Raw genomic sequence first — 26,818 nt, 5'->3', positions numbered from 1 at the left:
ATAGATAGAAACCGACCTGGATTGCTCCGGTCTGAACTCAGATCACGTAGGACTGTTAATCGTTGAACAAACGAACCCTTAATAGCGGCTGCACCATTAGGATGTCCTGATCCAACATCGAGGTCGTAAACCCCCCTGTCGATATGGGCTCTTGAGGGGGATTGCGCTGTTATCCCTGGGGTAGCTTGGTCCATTAATCAATTATATTGGGTCTGGTCACTGTTAGCACTTTGAGGGGTAGCTCTAGGTAAAGAGGTATGGTCTTGTTTTTGGAGGATTTGTTCTCCTCCAAGGTCGCCCCAACCGAAAAATATCGACCAGGCTCTGCGATGGTAGTGGCCCCAGTGGGGTTGATTGAGGATTCGCGGTGGTCGTTGATTTTTAAGTTCCACAGGGTCTTCTCGTCTTATGTTCACATCCCCGCTTTTGCACGGGGAGATCAATTTCACTGATTATCTGTGAGAGACAGTTAAGACCTCGTTTAGCCATTCATACAAGTCTCGATTTATGGGACAATTGATTGCGCTATCTTTGCACGGTTAGGATACCGCGGCCGTTAAACCTAAGTCACCGGGCAGGCATCACCTTCAATACTTGTTTAATTTGCTGAAGGCTATGTTTTTGGTAAACAGTCGGGCCTTATTAATTTGCCGAGTTCCTTTCACAGATTTTAATCGCTCTTATAGGCGCTCCTGAGTCGGGTTAACAGGGTTAGTTAATACGTGGTCTTGTAGGGGTTTTTGTATCTGTCTAGGTCTGTTAATAATGTTTCTATGTAAGCTTGCGCCGTTAGAGGGGTGTGGCCCTGTACATGAGGGGCCTAGGATGATTCCTAGGATTGTTATGAGGATGGCAGCGGTTTTGGTGATAAGGGGTATGGTTATTGGGGGGGTTTTAGTTGGTGTGATGAAAGAGGTAATGATTATTCCTGCTGTAATGCTGCCTAGGGCGAGTCGGGTTAGGGGGGCGGTGATTAGTGGGTTGTTTTCGTTTATTGATACTATTGGGGGGATTCGGGTTTGTCCAGCTTGGACTAGGATGGTTATGCGGATGCTGTAGGTTGCGGTGAATGCTGTGGCTATAAGGGTTAGGAGTAGGGCTCAAGTATTTAGGTATGATGTGTTTAAGCTTTCGATGATGAGGTCTTTTGAGTAGAATCCGGCTAGGAATGGGGTTCCTATCAGCGCCAGGTTTCCGATGGTTAGGCAGGAAGTAGTGACTGGGAGTATTTTCTGTAGGCCTCCTATCTTTCGGATATCTTGTTCTCCGTTTAGGTTGTGGATGATAGACCCTGAGCATAGGAATAGTATGGCTTTAAAGAAGGCATGGGTTGAGATGTGTAGGAAGGCTAGTTGTGGGAGGTTTAGTCCGATAGTGACTATTATTAGTCCTAGTTGGCTGGATGTTGAGAAAGCAATGATTTTTTTGATGTCATTTTGGGTTAGGGCGCATGTGGCAGCGAATAGGGTTGATAGAGCACCTAGGCATAGGCAGGCAGTTAGGGCTGTCTGGTTGGTGGCTAGCAGGGGGTGCATGCGGATGAGCAGGAAGATTCCGGCTACTACTATGGTACTGGAGTGCAGTAGGGCTGATACTGGGGTGGGGCCTTCTATTGCTGCGGGCAGTCATGGGTGGAGTCCAAATTGGGCGGATTTTCCTGCGGCTGCGAGGATTAATCCTATGAGGGGGAGGATTGGGGTTTGGTGGGGGTGTACGGCTTGTTGGATCTCTCAGGTGTTGAATGTTGAAGCTAGTCATGCTATGCTCAGGATCAGTCCGATGTCTCCGATTCGGTTGTAGATTACGGCTCGTAGGGCGGCGGTGTTGGCATCTGCTCGGCCTTGTCATCAGCCGATGAGAAGGAAGGACATGATTCGTACTCCTTCCCAGCCTACGAATAGGAGGAATATGTTGTTTGCGGTTGTTAGGAGGAGTATGGCGACTAGGAATGTCAGTAGGTAGGTGAAAAATTTTGTTACGTATGGCTCTGAGGCCATGTATCATATGGCGAATTGTAGGATTGATCATGTTACAAATAGGGCGATTGGAAGAAATGTTATTGAGTATTGGTCTATTTTTAGGCTCAGGGGGATTTTAAAGTTTATAATGAATTTTCACTCCCAGTGGCAGGTGACAGATTCTACTCCCGAGTAGATGAATGCGGTTGTAGGGGCTAGGCTAATTAGGAATGCGGTTTTAACAGCGCGGGTGGTGGCTTGTGGGGTGTTTTTAAAGTTTTTAAATAGAAATGGCAGGATGATTGGGGTTAGGAGGATTGTCAGCGTGAGTAGTGTGAGGGAGTTGATTAGTAGTGTGGGGTTCACTACTTTTACTTGGATTTGCACCAAGATGGGTGGTTCCTAAGACCAGTGGATTGCTGTTATCCTTTAAAAGTAAGGGGGCTGAGGTTTTAGGCTCAGATGTAAGAGTTAGCAGCTCTTGTTGGTTAAACCCTCCCCTCGGCAGGTAAGAAGGTTTGAACTTCTATTCTTAGAATCACAGTCTAATGTTTGGTTTAAACTATACTTGCATGAGGGGATTCCGGAGATCAGTTCGGGTTTGCGGATTAGGAGGAATATTGGGATAATGTGGAGTGTTATGAGCAGGTGTTCTCGCGTGGTTGAGTTTTGCATAGATGTGATGTGGGAGGGGATTGAGCCTCGTTGGGTCATTAGTAGTATGAATAAGGTGTAGGAGGCGGTTAGTAGGGTTGCGATTCCTGTTAGGATGATCGTGAAGGCAGATCAGTTGAATAAGGTGATTATAATGGTTAGCTCTGCTATGAGGTTTGTTGTTGGGGGTAAGGCTATGTTTGTTAGATTGGCCAGCAATCATCAGGTAGCTATGAGTGGTAGGAGAGGTTGTAGGCCTCGTGTGAGTAGTAGAATTCGGCTGTGCGTACGTTCATAGTTTGTGTTGGCTAGGCAGAATAGTATGGAGGAAGTTAGTCCATGGGAAATTATTAGGATCATTGCCCCTGAGAATGATCAGTGGGTTTGGATTATTCCTGCGGCGATAACTAGGCCTATGTGGCTAACGGATGAATAAGCGATTAGTGATTTTAGGTCTGTCTGTCGTAGGCAGATTGAGCTAGTCATTAGGGCGCCTCATAGGGCCAGGGTTAGGAAGGGGTAGTGCAGGAGGTTGGACAGTGGGCCCATAAATAGAGTGACTCGTATAATTCCGTATCCTCCTAGCTTTAGTAGTAGGGCGGCGAGGAGTATTGAGCCTGCGATGGGTGCTTCTACGTGGGCTTTTGGCAGTCAGAGGTGTAGGCCGTATAGTGGGGCTTTTACTATGAATGCTATGAGCAGTGCTAGACCTGATAGTATTCCTGTCCATGGGGTGGATAGGGTTGGGTGGGTTAGTTGTAGGGTTGGCAGGTGCAGGGTGCCAATTTTCACGTATAGGTGTATGATTGTGATTAGCAGGGGTAGAGAGCTTACTAGCGTGTAGAATAGCAGGTAGATGCCAGCGCTTAGGCGTTCTGGTTGGTTCCCCCATCGGGTGATTAAGATTAGGGTGGGAATGAGGGTTGCTTCAAATGAGATGTAAAATAGTGCTAGTTCTGTGGTGGAAAAGGCTAGTAGGATGAATGGCTGGACTGCGACTAAGGTTGAGATAAAGATTCGTTTGCGTTGTAGGGGTTCTTGTTGCAGGTGGTTTTGGCTTGCTATGATTATGAGTGGGAGTAGTCAGCAGGATAGTACTAGGAGGGGGGATGAGATTTGGTCAATTCCTGTTCAGTTGGATAAAAATTTGTAGGGGTAGTAGGTTGGGATTAATCACTGTAGGCTTAGGGCAGCGATTAGGAGGCTGTATAAGGTGGTGTTAGTCCATAGAAATTTTGGTGGAGACAGCAGGGCTGTTGGAAGAAGTATGATTGTGGGTAGGATGATTTTTAGCATTGCAGGAGGTTTAGGTTGTGTAGATGGTCGGAGCCATGTGTGCGGGTGGAGGCTACTAGGATGGCCAGGCCTGTGCCCGCCTCACACGCTGAGAAGGTTAGCATGAGAATTGGTACCATGGTGAATGAGGAGACTTGGTTTTCGATGGATCATATTGATAGGCCTACGAATATCGATAATATTATGCTTTCAAGGCATAGTAGGGCGGATACTAGGTGGGTTCGGTGGAAGGCTAGTCCTAGTCCGCTGAAAATGAAGGCTGAGTAGAAGCTTAAATGTAGGGGCGACATAAGAAAGTTACAGGGTTGGCTGTAATCTGCTGGGTCGAAACCAGCTATCTTTTTGGTTAGACTAACTTTCTGTTATTCTGCTCATTCTAGGCCCCCTTGAATTCACTCGTAGGCCAGTCCGAGTGTTAGGAGAAGGAGGATCACTACAGTTCAGGTGAGGGTCATTAGGGGGGATTGGAGTTGGACGGCTCATGGCAGGGGGAGTAGGAGGGCGATTTCTAGGTCGAATAGGACGAACAGGATGGCTACTGAGGAAGAATCGGACTGAGAATGGTAATCGAGCAGATCCAAGTGGGTCGAATCCACATTCGTACGGTGAGAGTTTCTCTGAGTCGGGGTTTATTTGGGCGAGTCAGAAGTTTAATGCGGTTAGGGCGGCGCTTAGGATTGATGATAGGGCGAATATGAACATGAGTGCGTTCATTGCTCTCCTCTGGGTTTATACCAGATTCTAGAGATTGGAAGTCAATTGTAATTAATATACTAGAAGAGCAAGATCCTCATCAGTAGATGGTTATGTAGAGGAATAGTCAGATGACGTCTACGAAGTGTCAGTATCAGGCTGCTGCCTCGAATCCGAAGTGGTGGTCTGATGTAAAGTGGAACTTGATCAGTCGGAAGAGGCAGACGGTCAGGAAGGAGGATCCGATGATTACGTGGAGTCCGTGGAATCCAGTGGCAACGAAGAAGGTAGATCCGTAGACGCTATCGGCGATTGAGAATGGGGCTTCGTGGTATTCTATTGCTTGTAGGGCTGTGAAGTAGAATCCCAGGAGGATCGTTAGGGTTAGGGCGTGGATGGCGTGTTTTCGGTTTCCTTCTGTGATGCTGTGATGGGCTCACGTTACGGTAACGCCTGAGGCTAGTAGGATGGCTGTGTTTAGTAGGGGGACTTCTATCGGGTTGAGTGGTTTAATTCCTGTTGGGGGTCATTGGCCTCCTAGTTCTGGGGTTGGGGCCAGGCTCGAGTGGAAGAACGCTCAGAAGAACCCTAAGAAGAAGAATGCTTCGGATGTGATGAAAAGGATTATGCCGTATCGTAGGCCTTTTTGGACTGTGGGAGTGTGATGGCCTTGGAAGGTGCTTTCTCGTACAATGTCTCGTCATCATTGGAGTATTACTAGGAGTATTGAGATGAGGCCTAGGGTTAGTAGTATGGATGAGTTGTAGTGGAATCACATGATTAATCCTGAGGTTGTGAGTAGGGCGGCGGCTGCCCCGAAGATTGGTCAAGGGCTTGGGTCAACTATGTGGTATGAGTGTGCTTGGTGTGCCATTAGATGTTTTCTTGTAAGTGTAGGCTTAGAAGGAGCACGAAGACGTAGGCCTGGATTATGGCTACTGCTACTTCTAGGATGGTTAGGAGTAGTAGGATGATTATTGTTAGGATGGATACTGCAGGAAGGGTGGGTATTAATGCAATGGAGGCTGTAGAGATGAGTTGGATGAGTAAGTGTCCTGCTGTAAGGTTGGCTGTAAGGCGGACTCCGAGGGCTAGGGGGCGGATTAGTAGGCTGGTTGTTTCGATCAGGATTAGTGCGGGGATTAGGGGTGTAGGGGTACCTTCGGGTAATAGGTGGGCTAAAGAGGCTGATGGTTGGTTTCGTAGGCCTGTTAGTAGTGTGGCGAGCCATAGTGGGAAGGCTAGGGCTATGTTCATAGATAGTTGGGTGGTTGGGGTGAATGTATATGGAAGGAGGCCTAGAAGGTTGATTGTAAGAAGTATGATTATTAGGGATGTAAATATTATGGCTCATTTGTGGCCATTTTTGTTGAGTGGGACTATTAGTTGTTTTGTGATTAGGTGAAGGAGTCATGTTTGGATAGTAGAAAGGCGGTTGTTGATTCATCGGTTGTTTGGGGACGGGAATAGTAGGGCTGGGAAGAGTAGGGATAGTAGGATTAAGGGGATGCCGAATAGTTACTGGGTTTACCCTACACCAAACATGAGCAAACGCCCACTTCGGGGTAATATTTACAGGAGTAAACCTAACGTTCTTCCCCCAGCACTTCCTAGGCCTAGCAGGAATACCCCGACGATACTCGGACTATCCCGACGCCTACACACTATGAAACACCATTTCCTCCTAGTCCTAGGACTTAGAGAAACTCCAGTACTAAAAATAGTAAACACAAGCAATAATTTCATATACTTCACTCTCACTCACCACTCAACTATCAGCTAACCACACCCCCGTCCACATAGCTTAACACAAAGCATGGCACTGAAGTTGCCAAGATGGCATAAAACATGCCTGCGGACAAAAGACTTAGTCCTAACCTTACGGTTGGTTTTTGCTAAATATATACATGCAAGTATCCGCGCCCCAGTGTAAACGCCCTCGACCACCTACCCCCATACAGGCCTTGAGGAGCGGGTATCAGGCACACCCAAGTAGTAGCCCAAGACGCCTCACTAAGCCACGCCCCCACGGGTATTCAGCAGTAATTAACATTAAGCAATGAGTGCAAACTTGACTTAGTTATAGCAACAGCCTAACTTCAAGGGTTGGTAAATCTTGTGCCAGCCACCGCGGTCATACAAGAAACCCAAATCAACCGTCCTATTGACACGGCGTAAAGAGTGGTAAAATGCCTATCCTAGCTAACTAAGATCAAAATGCAACTAAGCTGTCATAAGCCCAAGATGCACCTAAACACACCATTAAGATGATCTTAGGAACTAACGACTGATTTAAACCCACGAAAGCCAGGGCCCAAACTGGGATTAGATACCCCACTATGCCTGGCCCTAAATCTTGATACTTACTTTACCGAAGTATCCGCCAGAGAACTACGAGCACAAACGCTTAAAACTCTAAGGACTTGGCGGTGCCCCAAACCCACCTAGAGGAGCCTGTTCTACAATCGATAATCCCCGATTAACCCAACCACCCCTTGCCAACACAGCCTACATACCGCCGTCGCCAGCCCACCTCGAATGAGAGCACAACAGTGGACACAATAGCACCCCGCTAATAAGACAGGTCAAGGTATAGCCTATGGAGTGGAAGAAATGGGCTACATTCCCTATTCATAGGGCACACGGAAAGAAGCGTGAAACCACTTCTGGAAGGCGGATTTAGCAGTAAAGTGGGACAATAGAGCCTACTTTAAGCCGGCCCTGGGGCACGTACATGGTTAAACATGCCTGTTAGTAGTGTGGCGAGCCATAGTGGGAAGGCTAGGGCTATGTTCATAGATAGTTGGGTGGTTGGGGTGAATGTATATGGAAGGAGGCCTAGAAGGTTGATTGTAAGAAGTATGATTATTAGGGATGTAAATATTATGGCTCATTTGTGGCCATTTTTGTTGAGTGGGACTATTAGTTGTTTTGTGATTAGGTGAAGGAGTCATGTTTGGATAGTAGAAAGGCGGTTGTTGATTCATCGGTTGTTTGGGGACGGGAATAGTAGGGCTGGGAAGAGTAGGGATAGTAGGATTAAGGGGATGCCAAATAGATTGGGGCTGGAAAATTGGTCAAAGAAGCTTAGGTTCATGGTCAGGATCATGGTGTGGGTTTGGTAGTGAGGGAGGTCTTATTTGATGGGGGGTTGGTTGTGGTGAAGGCTAGTAGTTTTGGTTGGATGAGGAGTGCTAGGGTTAATCAGGTTATAATTATGATTGAAAATCATGGTGCGGGGTTAAGCTGTGGCATATCATTAAGGAGGGGGAAGTCCCTCTTTGGCTAGCTTAAAAGGCTAGTGCTGTTGCATAGCTTCTTAATGATTAGGATGATGATAGAAGGGACGATCAGGCCTCGAAATGTGGGAGTGGGGTTGATTCTACTACAATGGGTATGTAGCTGTGATTAGCCCCGCAAATTTCTGAGCATTGTCCGTAAAAAATCCCAGGCCGGGTGGTAATGAATGAAGTTTGGTTTAGTCGGCCTGGGATTGCGTCTGTTTTAACTCCGAGCGTTGGGACTGCTCAGGAGTGGAGTACGTCTCCTGCAGTAATGATTACGCGGATGGGGGATTCTATTGGGATAACTACGCGGTGGTCAACTTCTAGCAGTCGGAAGTGGCCGTTGGGTAAGTCTGGGGTGGGCACTATGTAGGAGTCGAATGATAGGTCTTTGAAGTCTGTGTATTCGTAGCTTCAGTATCATTGGTGGCCGATGGCTTTTAGGGTGAGGTCTGGTTCATCGATTTTGTCCATTATGTAGAGGATTTGTAGGGATGGGAGGGCGAGGAGTACCAGGACGATAGCAGGTAGGATTGTCCAGATCAGCTCTACTTCTTGGGCGTCTACAGCATTGGACGAGAGTTTTTCTGTTAGTATGTGGGCTAAAAGGTAGAGAACTAGGCTGCAGATAGCTAGGGCAACGATTAGGGCGTGGTCGTGGAATTCAACGAGTTCTTCTATGATGGGTGATGAGGCGTCTTGGAATCCTATTTGGGAGTGGTTGGCCACATGAGATGTACAGGATTTTTACCTGTGATTTAGTCTTGACAAGGCTATGTAATTGGTTTACTAACATCTCATAAGAAAGAAGCATGAGCGGTTAATGCAGTTGGCTTGAAACCAGCATGTGAGGGTTCGATTCCTTCCTTTCTTGTACTTGGACGAAGGCCGGTTCCTCGAAAGTATGGTATGGGGGAGGGCAGCCGTGGATTCATTCAACGTTTGTGGTAGTTAGTTCTGGTTGTAGGACTTTTCGTTTGGCCGGAAAGGCTTCTCAGATGATGAATATTAGTATGATTACGGCTACTATTGAGATTAGGGAGCCGATGGAGGAAATGGTGTTTCATAGTGTGTAGGCGTCGGGATAGTCCGAGTATCGTCGGGGTATTCCTGCTAGGCCTAGGAAGTGCTGGGGGAAGAACGTTAGGTTTACTCCTGTAAATATTACCCCGAAGTGGGCTTTTGCTCATGTTTGGTGTAGGGTAAACCCAGTGAGTAGTGGGAATCAGTGAGTAAATCCTGCTAGAATGGCAAAGACGGCGCCTATGGATAGGACGTAGTGGAAGTGGGCAACTACGTAGTACGTGTCGTGCAGGGCGATGTCTAGGGAAGAGTTTGCAAGAACGATTCCTGTTAATCCTCCGATGGTAAATAGGAAGATAAATCCTAGAGCTCATAGTATTGGGGGGGGTCTCATTTGATTGTTCCTCCGTGCAGGGTGGCTAGTCAGCTAAATACTTTGATTCCGGTAGGGATGGCAATGATTATAGTGGCTGATGTAAAGTAGGCTCGGGTATCAACGTCTATTCCTACTGTAAACATGTGGTGAGCTCAGACGATGAATCCTAGGAAGCCGATGGATAGTATGGCTCAGACTATTCCCATGTAGCCGAAGGGCTCCTTTTTGCCTGAGTAGTACGTGACTACGTGTGAGATGATTCCGAACCCCGGTAGGATCAGAATATAGACTTCTGGGTGTCCGAAGAATCAGAATAGGTGTTGGTACAGGATTGGGTCTCCTCCTCCAGCGGGGTCGAAGAATGTGGTGTTTAGGTTTCGATCAGTTAGTAATATTGTAATACCAGCGGCGAGTACGGGGAGTGATAGAAGGAGTAGGATGGCGGTAATTAGTACGGATCAGACAAATAGTGGGGTTTGGTATTGTGAGAGTGCGGGGGGTTTTATGTTGATGGCTGTGGTGATAAAGTTGATGGCCCCAAGGATGGAGGAGATACCGGCTAAGTGGAGTGAGAAGATAGCCAGGTCTACTGAAGCTCCGGCGTGGGCAAGGTTACCTGCTAGGGGAGGGTAGACAGTTCAGCCTGTGCCGGCGCCAGCTTCTACAGTGGATGAGGCTAGTAGGAGGAGGAATGATGGGGGGAGGAGTCAAAAGCTTATGTTGTTTATTCGCGGGAATGCTATGTCGGGGGCACCGATTATGAGGGGGACTAATCAGTTGCCGAATCCTCCGATCATGATGGGTATGACTATAAAGAAGCTTATTACAAAGGCGTGAGCGGTAACGATTACATTGTAAATTTGGTCGTCGCCTAGGAGAGTTCCTGGTTGTCCTAGTTCTGCGCGGATTAATAGGCTGAGTGCGGTGCCGACTATTCCTGCTCATGCCCCGAAGATGAGGTACAGGGTGCCAATATCCTTATGGTTAGTGGAAAATAGTCATCGGTTGATGAAGGTGACGGGTAAGATGGCTGAGTGTTGAAGCGTTAGGCTGTAGTCCTTTTTACAGAGGTTTAATTCCTCTTCTTATCGGCTCTGTAGTGAAATTCATGTTGAGTTGCAAGCTCATCGATGCGCACTAGGGTGCGTCAGGGTCTTTGTAGGCAGAAGCCAATTGGTTTAGGCATTTAGCTGTTAACTAGAGTTTTGTGGGATCGAAGCCCATCTGTCTAGGGAGGCTTTAGCTTAATTAAAGCGTCTGACTTGCATTCAGAAGATACAGGTTAATATTCTGTAAGTCTTAATGTGCAGAAACTAAGAGGGTTTAACTCTTATTTAAGGCTTTGAAGGCCTTCGGTTTGGGGTGTTATCCTAAGTTTCTAGACAATGGCATGTATTATTGGGGACAGGGGAAGTAAGAGGATTGATAGTGAGGCAAGGACCGCAGTAGGTGTGCTTGGGGCTTTGCTAGTGTATCATTGTTTTATGTGGTTAGAGGAGTTGGGGGGAAGGGTAATTGTTGAGTGGTATGCGAGGCGTAGGTAGAAGAAGAGGCTGAGCAGTGATAGCATGGCAATTGCCATGGCTGCTGGTGTTATTTCCTGTTTAGTTAGTTCTTGGATGATAAGTCACTTTGGTATAAAGCCTGTTAATGGGGGGAGGCCTGCTAGGGATAAAAGTACTAGTATTAGGGTGGCGTTTAGCACTGGGGTTTTTGTTCATGAGGTTGTGATCATGGATAGGTTAAGGGCTTTGATTTTGTTAAGGGCTAGGAATACGGCTGATGTTATGATTGTGTATAGGTAGAAGGTAAGTAAGGCCAATTTGGGGCTGTAAACTAGGATGATGGCGATTCAGCCTAAGTGGGAGATGGACGAGAAGGCTAGGATTTTGCGTGTTTGTGTTTGGTTCAGTCCTATTCAGCCTCCTAGTGCTGTTGAGGCTAGGGCCATGGCGGTGAGTAGAGCTGGGTCGAGGGATTTGGATGTTAGTAGGAGCAGGGTTAGTGGGGGGAATTTTATGAGGGTCGAGAGTAGCAGGGCTGTTATTAGTGGCGATCCTTGTAGTACTTCTGGGAATCAGAAGTGAAATGGCACTAGGCCCAGTTTAATAGCGATTGCTGCTGTCAGTAGTAGACAGGAGGTTGGGTGGTTTATTTGTGTGATGTCTCATTGGCCGGTGACTCAGGCATTGGTTATGCTAGAGAATAGGACCAGGGCGGAAGCAGCTGCTTGGGTTAGGAAGTATTTCGTTGCGGCTTCTACTGCTCGTGGGTGGTGGGATTTGGCAATTAGGGGAATGATGGCTAGTGTGTTGATCTCCAGTCCTGTCCAGGCCAGAACTCAGTGGTTGCTGGAAATTGTGATTGTGGTGCCCAAGATGAGGCTGAAGGTTATGATTGGGGTCGCGTAAGGGTTCATTAGTAGAGGAGGGGGTTAAACCATCATTTTCGGGGTATGGGCCCGATAGCTTGATTAGCTGACTCTACTAGAAAATAATATAAGGGAAGTATGGAGAATTTTGATTTCTCTTGTGTGGGTTCAATTCCTACTTTTCTAAGGTCAACAGGAAATGAGAGGGCTGTTATACCTCTATGTTCACTTTATCATAGTGACCCTTTGTAGTTCAGGCACATTTCCTTATGTAAGGAGGTAGGCCTGCATAGCAGATAGGTATGCTGATGTGTCAGAGGCACAGAGCTAGTGTGAGGGGTAGGAAGTTTTTTCATAGTAGGTGCATTAGTTGGTCATATCGGAATCGTGGGTATGAAGCTCGGACCCATAAGAAACCAGAAGATAGTAGGAGGACTTTTGTGGCTAGGATGACGGGGAATAGTTCTGTGGGTGGCCCTAGGGCGCTTGGGTTTAGGAATATGATGGCTGTAAGTGTATTTATTAGCATAATGTTCGCATATTCAGCTAGGAAGAATAAGGCGAAGGGTCCTGCGGCGTATTCAACGTTAAACCCTGAGACTAGCTCAGATTCACCCTCTGTGAGGTCAAAAGGAGCTCGGATTGTCTCTGCTAGGGTGGATACGTATCATATTAATGCTAGGGGTCATGAGGAGAAAATGAAGTATAGAGGCTCCTGTGCGACGGCAAAGGAGCTGAGTGTGTAGCTTCCGCTTAGTATGATTATTGATAGCAGGATTATGGCCAGTGTCACTTCGTATGAAATGGTCTGTGCTACTGCCCGTAGGGCTCCGATTAGTGCGTATTTTGAGTTCGAGGCTCAGCCTGATCATAGGACTGAGTAGACGGCTAGGCTTGACATGGCTATTAGGAAGAGAACTCCGAGGTTTAGATCTGCTAGGGGAAATGGGAGTGGTAGTGGTGCTCAAGTGGTGAGGGCTAGGACAAGGGCTAGTATTGGTATCAGAATGAATAGAAGTGGGGAAGAGGTAGAGGGTCGGATGGGCTCTTTGGTAAATAGTTTCAGTCCGTCCGCAAATGGTTGAAGTAGGCCAAAAGGCCCGACAACGTTAGGGCCTTTGCGGGATTGTATGTAGTTTAGGATTTTCCGTTCTACTAGGGTTAGGAAGGCTACGGCAATCAGGATTGGGATGATGTATAGGAGGGATATAATGAGGCAGCTTAGTGTTGTTATTTGAATCATGGGTGAAGCTAGGGAGAGGATTTGAACCTCTGGGGAAAGGGCTTAAGCCTTCTGCACTTGCCGGGCTCTGCCACTCTAGCTGGTCCTTTTCTAGGATTGAAAGTGGTGGGGGAAGGCCCTCTTCACGGTTTAGTTGGTTTCACTGCTTAGAGGGGGGGGGCGTGCTTGTGGTATTGGCCCCACTTTCCCGGTCCTTTCGTACTGGGGAGAGTGTGTCATAGATAGAAACCGACCTGGATTGCTCCGGTCTGAACTCAGATCACGTAGGACTGTTAATCGTTGAACAAACGAACCCTTAATAGCGGCTGCACCATTAGGATGTCCTGATCCAACATCGAGGTCGTAAACCCCCCTGTCGATATGGGCTCTTGAGGGGGATTGCGCTGTTATCCCTGGGGTAGCTTGGTCCATTAATCAATTATATTGGGTCTGGTCACTGTTAGCACTTTGAGGGGTAGCTCTAGGTAAAGAGGTATGGTCTTGTTTTTGGAGGATTTGTTCTCCTCCAAGGTCGCCCCAACCGAAAAATATCGACCAGGCTCTGCGATGGTAGTGGCCCCAGTGGGGTTGATTGAGGATTCGCGGTGGTCGTTGATTTTTAAGTTCCACAGGGTCTTCTCGTCTTATGTTCACATCCCCGCTTTTGCACGGGGAGATCAATTTCACTGATTATCTGTGAGAGACAGTTAAGACCTCGTTTAGCCATTCATACAAGTCTCGATTTATGGGACAATTGATTGCGCTACCTTTGCACGGTTAGGATACCGCGGCCGTTAAACCTAAGTCACCGGGCAGGCATCACCTTCAATACTTGTTTAATTTGCTGAAGGCTATGTTTTTGGTAAACAGTCGGGCCTTATTAATTTGCCGAGTTCCTTTCACAGATTTTAATCGCTCTTATAGGCGCTCCTGAGTCGGGTTAACAGGGTTAGTTAATACGTGGTCTTGTAGGGGTTTTTGTATCTGTCTAGGTCTGTTAATAATGTTTCTATGTAAGCTTGCGCCGTTAGAGGGGTGTGGCCCTGTACATGAGGGGCCTAGGATGATTCCTAGGATTGTTATGAGGATGGCAGCGGTTTTGGTGATAAGGGGTATGGTTATTGGGGGGGTTTTGGTTGGTGTGATGAAAGAGGTAATGATTATTCCTGCTGTAATGCTGCCTAGGGCGAGTCGGGTTAGGGGGGCGGTGATTAGTGGGTTGTTTTCGTTTATTGATACTATTGGGGGGATTCGGGTTTGTCCAGCTTGGACTAGGATGGTTATGCGGATGCTGTAGGTTGCGGTGAATGCTGTGGCTATAAGGGTTAGGAGTAGGGCTCAAGTATTTAGGTATGATGTGTTTAAGCTTTCGATGATGAGGTCTTTTGAGTAGAATCCGGCTAGGAATGGGGTTCCTATCAGCGCCAGGTTTCCGATGGTTAGGCAGGAAGTAGTGACTGGGAGTATTTACTGTAGGCCTCCTATCTTTCGGATATCTTGTTCTCCGTTTAGGTTGTGGATGATAGACCCTGAGCATAGGAATAGTATGGCTTTAAAGAAGGCATGGGTTGAGATGTGTAGGAAGGCTAGTTGTGGGAGGTTTAGTCCGATAGTGACTATTATTAGTCCTAGTTGGCTGGATGTTGAGAAAGCAATGATTTTTTTGATGTCATTTTGGGTTAGGGCGCATGTGGCAGCGAATAGGGTTGATAGAGCACCTAGGCATAGGCAGGCAGTTAGGGCTGTCTGGTTGGTGGCTAGCAGGGGGTGCATGCGGATGAGCAGGAAGATTCCGGCTACTACTATGGTACTGGAGTGCAGTAGGGCTGATACTGGGGTGGGGCCTTCTATTGCTGCGGGCAGTCATGGGTGGAGTCCAAATTGGGCGGATTTTCCTGCGGCTGCGAGGATTAATCCTATGAGGGGGAGGATTGGGGTTTGGTGGGGGTGTACGGCTTGTTGGATCTCTCAGGTGTTGAATGTTGAAGCTAGTCATGCTATGCTCAGGATCAGTCCGATGTCTCCGATTCGGTTGTAGATTACGGCTCGTAGGGCGGCGGTGTTGGCATCTGCTCGGCCTTGTCATCAGCCGATGAGAAGGAAGGACATGATTCGTACTCCTTCCCAGCCTACGAATAGGAGGAATATGTTGTTTGCGGTTGTTAGGAGGAGTATGGCGACTAGGAATGTCAGTAGGTAGGTGAAAAATTTTGTTACGTATGGCTCTGAGGCCATGTATCATATGGCGAATTGTAGGATTGATCATGTTACAAATAGGGCGATTGGAAGAAATGTTATTGAGTATTGGTCTATTTTTAGGCTCAGGGGGATTTTAAAGTTTATAATGAATTTTCACTCCCAGTGGCAGGTGACAGATTCTACTCCCGAGTAGATGAATGCGGTTGTAGGGGCTAGGCTAATTAGGAATGCGGTTTTAACAGTGCGGGTGGTGGCTTGTGGGGTGTTTTTAAAGTTTTTAAATAGAAATGGCAGGATGATTGGGGTTAGGAGGATTGTCAGCGTGAGTAGTGTGAGGGAGTTGATTAGTAGTGTGGGGTTCACTCCTTTTACTTGGATTTGCACCAAGATGGGTGGTTCCTAAGACCAGTGGATTGCTGTTATCCTTTAAAAGTAAGGGGGCTGAGGTTTTAGGCTCAGATGTAAGAGTTAGCAGCTCTTGTTGGTTAAACCCTCCCCTCGGCAGGTAAGAAGGTTTGAACTTCTATTCTTAGAATCACAGTCTAATGTTTGGTTTAAACTATACTTGCATGAGGGGATTCCGGAGATCAGTTCGGGTTTGAGGATTAGGAGGAATATTGGGATAATGTGGAGTGTTATGAGCAGGTGTTCTCGCGTGGTTGAGTTTTGCATAGATGTGATGTGGGAGGGGATTGAGCCTCGTTGGGTCATTAGTAGTATGAATAAGGTGTAGGAGGCGGTTAGTAGGGTTGCGATTCCTGTTAGGATGATCGTGAAGGCAGATCAGTTGAATAAGGTGATTATAATGGTTAGCTCTGCTATGAGGTTTGTTGTTGGGGGTAAGGCTATGTTTGTTAGATTGGCCAGCAATCATCAGGTAGCTATGAGTGGTAGGAGAGGTTGTAGGCCTCGTGTGAGTAGTAGAATTCGGCTGTGCGTACGTTCATAGTTTGTGTTGGCTAGGCAGAATAGTATGGAGGAAGTTAGTCCATGGGAAATTATTAGGATCATTGCCCCTGAGAATGATCAGTGGGTTTGGATTATTCCTGCGGCGATAACTAGGCCTATGTGGCTAACGGATGAATAAGCGATTAGTGATTTTAGGTCTGTCTGTCGTAGGCAGATTGAGCTAGTCATTAGGGCGCCTCATAGGGCCAGGGTTAGGAAGGGGTAGTGCAGGAGGTTGGACAGTGGGCCCATAAATAGAGTGACTCGTATAATTCCGTATCCTCCTAGCTTTAGTAGTAGGGCGGCGAGGAGTATTGAGCCTGCGATGGGTGCTTCTACGTGGGCTTTTGGCAGTCAGAGGTGTAGGCCGTATAGTGGGGCTTTTACTATGAATGCTATGAGCAGTGCTAGACCTGATAGTATTCCTGTCCATGGGGTGGATAGGGTTGGGTGGGTTAGTTGTAGGGTTGGCAGGTGCAGGGTGCCAATTTTCACGTATAGGTGTATGATTGTGATTAGCAGGGGTAGAGAGCTTACTAGCGTGTAGAATAGCAGGTAGATGCCAGCGCTTAGGCGTTCTGGTTGGTTCCCCCATCGGGTGATTAAGATTAGGGTGGGAATGAGGGTTGCTTCAAATGAGATGTAAAATAGTGCTAGTTCTGTGGTGGAAAAGGCTAGTAGGATGAATGGCTGGACTGCGACTAAGGTTGAGATAAAGATTCGTTTGCGTTGTAGGGGTTCTTGTTGCAGGTGGTTTTGGCTTGCTATGATTATGAGTGGGAGTAGTCAGCAGGATAGTACTAGGAGGGGGGATGAGATTTGGTCAATTCCTGTTCAGTTGGATAAAAATTTGTAGGGGTAGTAGGTTGGGATTAATCACTGTAGGCTTAGGGCAGCGATTAGGAGGCTGTATAAGGTGGTGTTAGTCCATAGAAATTTTGGTGGAGACAGCAGGGCTGTTGGAAGAAGTATGATTGTGGGTAGGATGATTTTTAGCATTGCAGGAGGTTTAGGTTGTGTAGATGGTCGGAGCCATGTGTGCGGGTGGAGGCTACTAGGATGGCCAGGCCTGTGCCCGCCTCACACGCTGAGAAGGTTAGCATGAGAATTGGTACCATGGTGAATGAGGAGACTTGGTTTTCGATGGATCATATTGATAGGCCTACGAATATCGATAATATTATGCTTTCAAGGCATAGTAGGGCGGATACTAGGTGGGTTCGGTGGAAGGCTAGTCCTAGTCCGCTGAAAATGAAGGCTGAGTAGAAGCTTAAATGTAGGGGCGACATAAGAAAGTTACAGGGTTGGCTGTAATCTGCTGGGTCGAAACCAGCTATCTTTTTGGTTAGACTAACTTTCTGTTATTCTGCTCATTCTAGGCCCCCTTGAATTCACTCGTAGGCCAGTCCGAGTGTTAGGAGAAGGAGGATCACTACAGTTCAGGTGAGGGTCATTAGGGGGGATTGGAGTTGGACGGCTCATGGCAGGGGGAGTAGGAGGGCGATTTCTAGGTCGAATAGGACGAACAGGATGGCTACTGAGGAAGAATCGGACTGAGAATGGTAATCGAGCAGATCCAAGTGGGTCGAATCCACATTCGTACGGTGAGAGTTTCTCTGAGTCGGGGTTTATTTGGGCGAGTCAGAAGTTTAATGCGGTTAGGGCGGCGCTTAGGATTGATGATAGGGCGAATATGAACATGAGTGCGTTCATTGCTCTCCTCTGGGTTTATACCAGATTCTAGAGATTGGAAGTCAATTGTAATTAATATACTAGAAGAGCAAGATCCTCATCAGTAGATGGTTATGTAGAGGAATAGTCAGATGACGTCTACGAAGTGTCAGTATCAGGCTGCTGCCTCGAATCCGAAGTGGTGGTCTGATGTAAAGTGGAACTTGATCAGTCGGAAGAGGCAGACGGTCAGGAAGGAGGATCCGATGATTACGTGGAGTCCGTGGAATCCAGTGGCAACGAAGAAGGTAGATCCGTAGACGCTATCGGCGATTGAGAATGGGGCTTCGTGGTATTCTATTGCTTGTAGGGCTGTGAAGTAGAATCCCAGGAGGATCGTTAGGGTTAGGGCGTGGATGGCGTGTTTTCGGTTTCCTTCTGTGATGCTGTGATGGGCTCACGTTACGGTAATGCCTGAGGCTAGTAGGATGGCTGTGTTTAGTAGGGGGACTTCTATCGGGTTGAGTGGTTTAATTCCTGTTGGGGGTCATTGGCCTCCTAGTTCTGGGGTTGGGGCCAGGCTCGAGTGGAAGAACGCTCAGAAGAACCCTAAGAAGAAGAATGCTTCGGATGTGATGAAAAGGATTATGCCGTATCGTAGGCCTTTTTGGACTGTGGGAGTGTGATGGCCTTGGAAGGTGCTTTCTCGTACAATGTCTCGTCATCATTGGAGTATTACTAGGAGTATTGAGATGAGGCCTAGGGTTAGTAGTATGGATGAGTTGTAGTGGAATCACATGATTAATCCTGAGGTTGTGAGTAGGGCGGCGGCTGCCCCGAAGATTGGTCAAGGGCTTGGGTCAACTATGTGGTATGAGTGTGCTTGGTGTGCCATTAGATGTTTTCTTGTAAGTATAGGCTTAGAAGGAGCACGAAGACGTAGGCCTGGATTATGGCTACTGCTACTTCTAGGATGGTTAGGAGTAGTAGGATGATTATTGTTAGGATGGATACTGCAGGAAGGGTGGGTATTAATGCAATGGAGGCTGTAGAGATGAGTTGGATGAGTAAGTGTCCTGCTGTAAGGTTGGCTGTAAGGCGGACTCCGAGGGCTAGGGGGCGGATTAGTAGGCTGGTTGTTTCGATCAGGATTAGTGCGGGGATTAGGGGTGTAGGGGTACCTTCGGGTAATAGGTGGGCTAAAGAGGCTGATGGTTGGTTTCGTAGGCCTGTTAGTAGTGTGGCGAGCCATAGTGGGAAGGCTAGGGCTATGTTCATAGATAGTTGGGTGGTTGGGGTGAATGTATATGGAAGGAGGCCTAGAAGGTTGATTGTAAGAAGTATGATTATTAGGGATGTAAATATTATGGCTCATTTGTGGCCATTTTTGTTGAGTGGGACTATTAGTTGTTTTGTGATTAGGTGAAGGAGTCATGTTTGGATAGTAGAAAGGCGGTTGTTGATTCATCGGTTGTTTGGGGACGGGAATAGTAGGGCTGGGAAGAGTAGGGATAGTAGGATTAAGGGGATGCCGAATAGATTGGGGCTGGAAAATTGGTCAAAGAAGCTTAGGTTCATGGTCAGGATCATGGTGTGGGTTTGGTAGTGAGGGAGGTCTTATTTGATGGGGGGTTGGTTGTGGTGAAGGCTAGTAGTTTTGGTTGGATGAGGAGTGCTAGGGTTAATCAGGTTATAATTATGATTGAAAATCATGGTGCGGGGTTAAGCTGTGGCATATCATTAAGGAGGGGGAAGTCCCTCTTCGGCTAGCTTAAAAGGCTAGTGCTGTTGCATAGCTTCTTAATGATTAGGATGATGATAGAAGGGACGATCAGGCCTCGAAATGTGGGAGTGGGGTTGATTCTACTACAATGGGTATGTAGCTGTGATTAGCCCCGCAAATTTCTGAGCATTGTCCGTAAAAAATCCCAGGCCGGGTGGTAATGAATGAAGTTTGGTTTAGTCGGCCTGGGATTGCGTCTGTTTTAACTCCGAGCGTTGGGACTGCTCAGGAGTGGAGTACGTCTCCTGCAGTAATGATCACGCGGATGGGGGATTCTATTGGGATAACTACGCGGTGGTCAACTTCTAGCAGTCGGAAGTGGCCGTTGGGTAAGTCTGGGGTGGGCACTATGTAGGAGTCGAATGATAGGTCTTTGAAGTCTGTGTATTCGTAGCTTCAGTATCATTGGTGGCCGATGGCTTTTAGGGTGAGGTCTGGTTCATCGATTTTGTCCATTATGTAGAGGATTTGTAGGGATGGGAGGGCGAGGAGTACCAGGACGATAGCAGGTAGGATTGTCCAGATCAGCTCTACTTCTTGGGCGTCTACAGCATTGGACGAGAGTTTTTCTGTTAGTATGTGGGCTAAAAGGTAGAGAACTAGGCTGCAGATAGCTAGAGCAACGATTAGGGCGTGGTCGTGGAATTCAACGAGTTCTTCTATGATGGGTGATGAGGCGTCTTGGAATCCTAGTTGGGAGTGGTTGGCCACATGAGATGTACAGGATTTTTACCTGTGATTTAGTCTTGACAAGGCTATGTAATTGGTTTACTAACGTCTCATAAGAAAGAAGCATGAGCGGTTAATGCAGTTGGCTTGAAACCAGCATGTGAGGGTTCGATTCCTTCCTTTCTTGTACTTGGACGAAGGCCGGTTCCTCGAAAGTATGGTATGGGGGAGGGCAGCCGTGGATTCATTCAACGTTTGTGGTAGTTAGTTCTGGTTGTAGGACTTTTCGTTTGGCCGGAAAGGCTTCTCAGATGATGAATATTAGTATGATTACGGCTACTATTGAGATTAGGGAGCCGATGGAGGAAATGGTGTTTCATAGTGTGTAGGCGTCGGGATAGTCCGAGTATCGTCGGGGTATTCCTGCTAGGCCTAGGAAGTGCTGGGGGAAGAACGTTAGGTTTACTCCTGTAAATATTACCCCGAAGTGGGCTTTTGCTCATGTTTGGTGTAGGGTAAACCCAGTGAGTAGTGGGAATCAGTGAGTAAATCCTGCTAGAATGGCAAAGACGGCGCCTATGGATAGGACGTAGTGGAAGTGGGCAACTACGTAGTACGTGTCGTGCAGGGCGATGTCTAGGGAAGAGTTTGCAAGAACGATTCCTGTTAATCCTCCGATGGTAAATAGGAAGATAAATCCTAGAGCTCATAGTATTGGGGGGGTCTCATTTGATTGTTCCTCCGTGCAGGGTGGCTAGTCAGCTAAATACTTTGATTCCGGTAGGGATGGCAATGATTATAGTGGCTGATGTAAAGTAGGCTCGGGTATCAACGTCTATTCCTACTGTAAACATGTGGTGAGCTCAGACGATGAATCCTAGGAAGCCGATGGATAGTATGGCTCAGACTATTCCCATGTAGCCGAAGGGCTCCTTTTTGCCTGAGTAGTACGTGACTACGTGTGAGATGATTCCGAACCCCGGTAGGATCAGAATATAGACTTCTGGGTGTCCGAAGAATCAGAATAGGTGTTGGTACAGGATTGGGTCTCCTCCTCCAGCGGGGTCGAAGAATGTGGTGTTTAGGTTTCGATCAGTTAGTAATATTGTAATACCGGCGGCGAGTACGGGGAGTGATAGAAGGAGTAGGATGGCGGTAATTAGTACGGATCAGACAAATAGTGGGGTTTGGTATTGTGAGAGTGCGGGGGGTTTTATGTTGATGGCTGTGGTGATAAAGTTGATGGCCCCAAGGATGGAGGAGATACCGGCTAAGTGGAGTGAGAAGATAGCCAGGTCTACTGAAGCTCCGGCGTGGGCAAGGTTACCTGCTAGGGGAGGGTAGACAGTTCAGCCTGTGCCGGCGCCAGCTTCTACAGTGGATGAGGCTAGTAGGAGGAGGAATGATGGGGGGAGGAGTCAAAAGCTTATGTTGTTTATTCGCGGGAATGCTATGTCGGGGGCACCGATTATGAGGGGGACTAATCAGTTGCCGAATCCTCCGATCATGATGGGTATGACTATAAAGAAGCTTATTACAAAGGCGTGAGCGGTAACGATTACATTGTAAATTTGGTCGTCGCCTAGGAGAGTTCCTGGTTGTCCTAGTTCTGCGCGGATTAATAGGCTGAGTGCGGTGCCGACTATTCCTGCTCATGCCCCGAAGATGAGGTACAGGGTGCCAATATCCTTATGGTTAGTGGAAAATAGTCATCGGTTGATGAAGGTGACGGGTAAGATGGCTGAGTGTTGAAGCGTTAGGCTGTAGTCCTTTTTACAGAGGTTTAATTCCTCTTCTTATCGGCTCTGTAGTGAAATTCATGTTGAGTTGCAAGCTCATCGATGCGCACTAGGGTGCGTCAGGGTCTTTGTAGGCAGAAGCCAATTGGTTTAGGCATTTAGCTGTTAACTAGAGTTTTGTGGGATCGAAGCCCATCTGTCTAGGGAGGCTTTAGCTTAATTAAAGCGTCTGACTTGCATTCAGAAGATACAGGTTAATATTCTGTAAGTCTTAATGTGCAGAAACTAAGAGGGTTTAACTCTTATTTAAGGCTTTGAAGGCCTTCGGTTTGGGGTGTTATCCTAAGTTTCTAGACAATGACATGTATTATTGGGGACAGGGGAAGTAAGAGGATTGATAGTGAGGCAAGGACCGCAGTAGGTGTGCTTGGGGCTTTGCTAGTGTATCATTGTTTTATGTGGTTAGAGGAGTTGGGGGGAAGGGTAATTGTTGAGTGGTATGCGAGGCGTAGGTAGAAGAAGAGGCTGAGCAGTGATAGCATGGCAATTGCCATGGCTGCTGGTGTTATTTCCTGTTTAGTTAGTTCTTGGATGATAAGTCACTTTGGTATAAAGCCTGTTAATGGGGGGAGGCCTGCTAGGGATAAAAGTACTAGTATTAGGGTGGCGTTTAGCACTGGGGTTTTTGTTCATGAGGTTGTGATCATGGATAGGTTAAGGGCTTTGATTTTGTTAAGGGCTAGGAATACGGCTGATGTTATGATTGTGTATAGGTAGAAGGTAAGTAAGGCCAATTTGGGGCTGTAAACTAGGATGATGGCGATTCAGCCTAAGTGGGAGATGGACGAGAAGGCTAGGATTTTGTGTGTTTGTGTTTGGTTCAGTCCTATTCAGCCTCCTAGTGCTGTTGAGGCTAGGGCCATGGCGGTGAGTAGAGCTGGGTCGAGGGATTTGGATGTTAGTAGGAGCAGGGTTAGTGGGGGGAATTTTATGAGGGTCGAGAGTAGCAGGGCTGTTATTAGTGGCGATCCTTGTAGTACTTCTGGGAATCAGAAGTGAAATGGCACTAGGCCCAGTTTAATAGCGATTGCTGCTGTCAGTAGTAGACAGGAGGTTGGGTGGTTTATTTGTGTGATGTCTCATTGGCCGGTGACTCAGGCATTGGTTATGCTAGAGAATAGGACCAGGGCGGAAGCAGCTGCTTGGGTTAGGAAGTATTTCGTTGCGGCTTCTACTGCTCGTGGGTGGTGGGATTTGGCAATTAGGGGAATGATGGCTAGTGCGTTGATCTCCAGTCCTGTCCAGGCCAGAACTCAGTGGTTGCTGGAAATTGTGATTGTGGTGCCCAAGATGAGGCTGAAGGTTATGATTGGGGTCGCGTAAGGGTTCATTAGTAGAGGAGGGGGTTAAACCATCATTTTCGGGGTATGGGCCCGATAGCTTGATTAGCTGACTCTACTAGAAAATAATATAAGGGAAGTATGGAGAATTTTGATTTCTCTTGTGTGGGTTCAATTCCTACTTTTCTAAGGTCAACAGGAAATGAGAGGGCTGTTATACCTCTATGTTCACTTTATCATAGTGACCCTTTGTAGTTCAGGCACATTTCCTTATGTAAGGAGGTAGGCCTGCATAGCAGATAGGTATGCTGATGTGTCAGAGGCACAGAGCTAGTGTGAGGGGTAGGAAGTTTTTTCATAGTAGGTGCATTAGTTGGTCATATCGGAATCGTGGGTATGAAGCTCGGACCCATAAGAAACCAGAAGATAGTAGGAGGACTTTTGTGGCTAGGATGACGGGGAATAGTTCTGTGGGTGGCCCTAGGGCGCTTGGGTTTAGGAATATGATGGCTGTAAGTGTATTTATTAGCATAATGTTCGCATATTCAGCTAGGAAGAATAAGGCGAAGGGTCCTGCGGCGTATTCAACGTTAAACCCTGAGACTAGCTCAGATTCACCCTCTGTGAGGTCAAAAGGAGCTCGGATTGTCTCTGCTAGGGTGGATACGTATCATATTAATGCTAGGGGTCATGAGGAGAAAATGAAGTATAGAGGCTCCTGTGCGACGGCAAAGGAGCTGAGTGTGTAGCTTCCGCTTAGTATGATTATTGATAGCAGGATTATGGCCAGTGTCACTTCGTATGAAATGGTCTGTGCTACTGCCCGTAGGGCTCCGATTAGTGCGTATTTTGAGTTCGAGGCTCAGCCTGATCATAGGACTGAGTAGACGGCTAGGCTTGACATGGCTATTAGGAAGAGAACTCCGAGGTTTAGATCTGCTAGGGGAAATGGGAGTGGTAGTGGTGCTCAAGTGGTGAGGGCTAGGACAAGGGCTAGTATTGGTATCAGAATGAATAGAAGTGGGGAAGAGGTAGAGGGTCGGATGGGCTCTTTGGTAAATAGTTTCAGTCCGTCCGCAAATGGTTGAAGTAGGCCAAAAGGCCCGACAACGTTAGGGCCTTTGCGGGATTGTATGTAGCTTAGGATTTTCCGTTCTACTAGGGTTAGGAAGGCTACGGCAATCAGGATTGGGATGATGTATAGGAGGGATATAATGAGGCAGCTTAGTGTTGTTATTTGAATCATGGGTGAAGCTAGGGAGAGGATTTGAACCTCTGGGGAAAGGGCTTAAGCCTTCTGCACTTGCCGGGCTCTGCCACTCTAGCTGGTCCTTTTCTAGGATTGAAAGTGGTGGGGGAAGGCCCTCTTCACGGTTTAGTTGGTTTCACTGCTTAGAGGGGGGGGGCGTGCTTGTGGTATTGGCCCCACTTTCCCGGTCCTTTCGTACTGGGGAGAGTGTGTCATAGATAGAAACCGACCTGGATTGCTCCGGTCTGAACTCAGATCACGTAGGACTGTTAATCGTTGAACAAACGAACCCTTAATAGCGGCTGCACCATTAGGATGTCCTGATCCAACATCGAGGTCGTAAACCCCCCTGTCGATATGGGCTCTTGAGGGGGATTGCGCTGTTATCCCTGGGGTAGCTTGGTCCATTAATCAATTATATTGGGTCTGGTCACTGTTAGCACTTTGAGGGGTAGCTCTAGGTAAAGAGGTATGGTCTTGTTTTTGGAGGATTTGTTCTCCTCCAAGGTCACCCCAACCGAAAAATATCGACCAGGCTCTGCGATGGTAGTGGCCCCAGTGGGGTTGATTGAGGATTCGCGGTGGTCGTTGATTTTTAAGTTCCACAGGGTCTTCTCGTCTTATGTTCACATCCCCGCTTTTGCACGGGGAGATCAATTTCACTGATTATCTGTGAGAGACAGTTAAGACCTCGTTTAGCCATTCATACAAGTCTCGATTTATGGGACAATTGATTGCGCTACCTTTGCACGGTTAGGATACCGCGGCCGTTAAACCTAAGTCACCGGGCAGGCATCACCTTCAATACTTGTTTAATTTGCTGAAGGCTATGTTTTTGGTAAACAGTCGGGCCTTATTAATTTGCCGAGTTCCTTTCACAGATTTTAATCGCTCTTATAGGCGCTCCTGAGTCGGGTTAACAGGGTTAGTTAATACGTGGTCTTGTAGGGGTTTTTGTATCTGTCTAGGTCTGTTAATAATGTTTCTATGTAAGCTTGCGCCGTTAGAGGGGTGTGGCCCTGAGTTACTTATTTTAGCATTAATTCTCCTATATTCATAGGTTGACCTGTTTGTGATAAGGGAATCATCTTATTTTGGTATTTTTAGGTGGTGGAGCTTTGACGCACTCTTTTTTGATGGCTGCTTTAGGGCCCACGGTAGGATCAGTAGTAAGAATTATCCGCTAGTCGAGGTTGTGTCCTTTTTTAATGGAGCTGTCCCTCCATTAAATAGCTCTTAATCATCTCATTAGGGTTCAGGATGTCCGGTAGGGAGGATTAAGGGGGAACTTAGATTCGTTTCACAGGTAACCAGCTATCACCCAGCTCGGTTGGCTTTTCACCTCTACTGACAAGTCATCCCACTCTTTTGCAACAGAGACGGGTTCGCTCTCTTTAACTGCTTGAAAGTAGCTCGCTTGGGTTTCGGGGGGGCAAACTTTAGTTCACTTTGCTTGGTTGTTCTCGCTAAACCATGATGCAAAAGGTACAAGGGTTGATCTTTGCTGTCTGTCGCTTTGATTGTTTCACTGCTATTTCATCTTTCCCTTACGGTACTGGGGTCTCTATCGCGTCTAAGTGTCTTTTCTATCGCCTATACTAAGACTGTAAAATGCTTTACTTTAATTAGTTTAGTAAATTCTTTAGTTTTGGTGTACTATTTGTGTGGTTGAGCTAGAGGGGGGGCTTCAAGACGATCCGGTCTAGTAGATATCTTTCAGGTGTAAGCTGAGTGCTTTGGTGTTATAGCTACGTCTTGATATTCTAAGTACACCTTCCGGTACACTTACCTTGTTACGACTTACCTCATCTTCAGCGTATTTATGGTATTAGTTATGTGGGATGTGGCTTTTGAGGAGGGTGACGGGCGGTATGTACGTGCCCCAGGGCCGGCTTAAAGTAGGCTCTATTGTCCCACTTTACTGCTAAATCCGCCTTCCAGAAGTGGTTTCACGCTTCTTTCCGTGTGCCCTATGAATGGGGAATGTAGCCCATTTCTTCCACTCCATAGGCTATACCTTGACCTGTCTTATTAGCGGGGTGCTATTGTGTCCACTGTTGTGCTCTCATTCGAGGTGGGCTGGCGACGGCGGTATGTAGGCTGTGTTGGCAAGGGGTGGTTGGGTTAATCGGGGATTATCGATTGTAGAACAGGCTCCTCTAGGTGGGTTTGGGGCACCGCCAAGTCCTTAGAGTTTTAAGCGTTTGTGCTCGTAGTTCTCTGGCGGATACTTCGGTAAAGTAAGTATCAAGATTTAGGGCCAGGCATAGTGGGGTATCTAATCCCAGTTTGGGCCCTGGCTTTCGTGGGTTTAAATCAGTCGTTAGTTCCTAAGATCATCTT

General features: G+C 47.2%; 2 long non-coding RNA genes across 2 annotated transcripts in view; one reads left to right on the top strand and one right to left on the bottom strand.

Moving 5' to 3' along the window:
- Window positions 1-19,451, top strand: part of LOC308186675 — a 51,515-nt gene extending 32,064 nt beyond the window's left edge. The window contains exons 2-3 of the long non-coding RNA XR_013944184.1: window positions 5,363-5,666; window positions 18,623-19,451. This is a non-coding gene — a long non-coding RNA (uncharacterized lncRNA). The remainder of the gene's footprint in view (window positions 1-5,362; window positions 5,667-18,622) is intronic.
- LOC308186673 overlaps window positions 1-26,818 on the bottom strand; it is a 195,811-nt gene that overhangs the window by 92,687 nt on the left and 76,306 nt on the right. The gene's annotated exons all lie outside the window — the stretch shown is intronic.

The sequence above is a fragment of the Anser brachyrhynchus genome, assembly GCF_964034855.1.
Source record: "Anser brachyrhynchus genome assembly, contig: SCAFFOLD_79, whole genome shotgun sequence".
Lineage (NCBI taxonomy): Eukaryota > Metazoa > Chordata > Aves > Anseriformes > Anatidae > Anser > Anser brachyrhynchus.
Note: the sequence above shows the minus strand (reverse complement) of the source record. Positions and strands in the feature narration are given on the sequence as shown.